At 31.5% G+C, this 3,131-nt stretch overlaps 1 long non-coding RNA gene across 1 annotated transcript; it reads right to left on the bottom strand.

The window, feature by feature from the left end:
* Nucleotides 1-692: 692 nt before the first annotated feature.
* LOC109862938 lies at nucleotides 693-3,131 on the bottom strand. Its single transcript, XR_002251257.1, has 3 exons — nucleotides 3,077-3,131; nucleotides 2,849-3,005; nucleotides 693-2,772 (listed from the first exon to the last, which is right to left on the bottom strand). It is a non-coding gene; the product is annotated as an uncharacterized LOC109862938 (long non-coding RNA).

Below are 3,131 nucleotides of genomic sequence, written 5' to 3'. Positions count from 1 at the left end.
TCAATGTGGCGAAAATAATTGTAATCGTACTTTTAGTCAATGGGCAATGTTAAAAAACCATTTAATGAAAAAACATTCAGTGTTATCTGTCACAAATTCGAGTACAATACTTAGTGTAGAAGAAACACAAAGTGAGGAAAATGTAGATATTCATTGTNCTGTTTCTGAAAAAAATGTAATTGCATCAAATAATATTTCTTTTAATGATTTCAAAACATATGTTCAAAATCAAGCAGATATCTTTGTTGCCAAGCTTTATAATAATTCTTATGTTCCACGNTGTTATGTACAAACTATGATAAATGATATTAAATGGCATCTCTTTTTGATCATACCTTATCAATAGTATCAGATATAATAAAGGATGTGTTTATATCTGAAGATTCTAATGTCGCAATTAAGAATAAGATTGATTGCATGTTTAACATTATCACAAATTCTTTTAGACATTTATCGACTGAATATAAAATATTCAAACATTTTAAAACATGTGGAGAATATATTTCACCAAAAGATTACTTAATAGGTCATAGATTAAAAAGAGTAAAAACACAAAAAGGTATTCAAGCAAAACAAGTACCAGTTTATGGTCAATTTATTGAATTAAAAAAAGTGCTACAAAAATTTTTTGAGTTACCTAATGCATACGAAAGCACTATTTTTTACATAAAATCATTAAAAGAAAATTCAGACTACTTTTCAAACTTTATTCAAAGTTCACTTTGGAAACAAAAAACTGCATCTTATAAAGAAGATGAGATAATCCTGCCTTTTTTTGTGTATTATGATGATTTTGAACCTAATAATCCTTTGGGATCTCATTGCAATAAATTAGGCGCTGTTTATTGTGCAATTCCTTGTCTTCTACCCGAATGTCAATCTGAATTAGATAATATTTTTTTAATTTTATTGTTTCATAGCGAAGATAGAAAATGGTTTGGCAATGAAAAAGTATTTTTGCCTCTGATTGAAGAANTACAATTTTTAGAAACTGAAGGAATAATTATTAATACTTCACAAAAGTACAAAAAAATATTTTTTATTTTCGNTCTTCTTTTAGGTAATAATCTCGGTTTGCATAGTATAACTGGATTTGTAGAATCCTTTAATTGCAAATATTCTATCTATATAATACTGTCCCTTCTTATCTTGCCTTATTATTCTTATTGTCCTTAACCTAATATCACTCTGTTCCTTTGGCACCTTCATCTTCCTTCCAACGTCATTCCCTTGTTTCTTCCGTTTTTTTCTTTTCTCTCCCGTTCATCTTTTTCCTCCTTACTTCTTCTATTCTTTTCATTATTTCATATCCTTTGCCATCTTCTTTCAAAAACTCTTCTTCTGATATTTCGTCTCGAGTCTTCCTGCATTCTTTCAATACATGTGTAATACCTTCTATTTTTTTCCTACATACCCTACACTTCCTATCCTTTTCTTTCAACCAAAAGTATACCACCGAGTATACTTTATCTTTATCACTCACTAGACATAAAACAAAGATAAAATGACACTCGGTTGCACTCGGGTGGAGAATCGGAACACAACCTTGTGTGGCGTGCTCTCAGTCTCTCCTTCCTCTTTCTTCCTCCAGATTTCCTGTCATCTCGTTCCATCTATACCACTTCTCCTTCAAACTAATTTTCATGTAGCCCACCTTTACTTTATCATCTTCTTTTTCTCTTTCCTCCCTCGCCATTTTTCTTAATTTTTGCTGTATTTCTCTTTCTTTTCTTGTTAGATCATCTTCTATTACATCTTTTTCCAACTTTTTCTTCTTGCGCATAATTTTCCTTTCTTGCTCCCAATTGTCTAGCTCTACAACCAGTATGTTTTTACTATCGTTTATTCTTATTTTGCTTACCTTTTTCACTTCTACATCCACTTTCAGGCTCTCTCTTATGAATTCCTTCACTTCCTGATCCAGCCTTTTCGCCTCTCTCCACTTCACTCCTTTTATAACTATATTGTTCTTCCTTTCTCTTCTCTCCCTTTTTTCATTCATCTCCTCCAGCTCTGTTATTCTTTCTGCTGCTTTCTTCCTGTTTTTTCCCGCTTCTTTCCGACTCCTAACTTATCTTCTTTCTCCTACCTCGGNCTTAGTCCTTGTTCTCCTTTATATGTCCTTTCACCTTCTATTCCTCGTCTTTTTTTATCCTTTCTTTTTCTTCTCGTCACTCTTTCCTCTGTACTACGTTCTTTCTTTTGCCAATTTTTTACTTTTTACCACTAGCTACTTGCTTTCACGCACATGCACACTTCTCGCTAGCTCCACCGGAAGTGCCAATTTTCTTTTAAATTAAAAGCACATGAAAGTATACTGCCTCAAATGAAAGTTNGTCCAGGAACAATATGTGATATTTTTTCAATTGACAAGTATGAGTTAATTAAAGATATGCTATCAACATTAAAAACTAAAGTGTTTTACTACTAATTGGGTGGAATACAAAGGAACACGATATTAGGTTGAAATGATTGTGATAATTAGATTATAATAGTATTATAGGTCCTATTTTTGGAGAAATCGTAAATCTAATTGTTCACAATAATAAACTATTATTTTTATGTTCTATATATGAAACTTTAGAGTATAATATTCATATTCATGGATATGAAATTTCTAAAACTTTTAACACTTTTATGATAACAGTCACTGAACTATAATATNGAACGCATCTTGCCATTGTGCGAGCTGTCCGCGATAGAGAGCATCACAACTAGGATCTCTGTCTTTGTCTCGTCGTCGCTGATTGGTTGAATTTATACGAGTACAGTCTAAAACAAAAGAACAACGAAAAGTAAAGAATGACTGTATTTAGCAGAAATCAGCGCTCAGCAATTGTTGTAATACCTCATAATTACGTTATTTCGATTTTGGGAGACGTATTTTTTCTTCTCGAAGATTTAAAAAATATTCCCGTTAACAATATACAGGGAATTTCTGTCATTACAGACAACAAATAAGCAAAAAGGTAACTAATTGTTAAATATCCGAAAAACATGATAATCTAAAAATAAAATATGATAAATGTTTTATCAAAAACTTCTGAAGATATTTTAAGTATTTCTATATTCTTACAAAAGGTGCAACGTCCAAGTGTAAAGAAGCCTCGCTGTTTAGACGAACTGTATAT

Source organism: Pseudomyrmex gracilis, unplaced genomic scaffold (genome assembly GCF_002006095.1).
Source record: "Pseudomyrmex gracilis isolate BER0280 unplaced genomic scaffold, ASM200609v1 scaffold_2696, whole genome shotgun sequence".
Classification (NCBI taxonomy): domain Eukaryota; kingdom Metazoa; phylum Arthropoda; class Insecta; order Hymenoptera; family Formicidae; genus Pseudomyrmex; species Pseudomyrmex gracilis.
The sequence above is the reverse complement of the archived record's forward strand: the minus strand, read 5'-3'. Positions and strand labels throughout refer to the sequence as shown.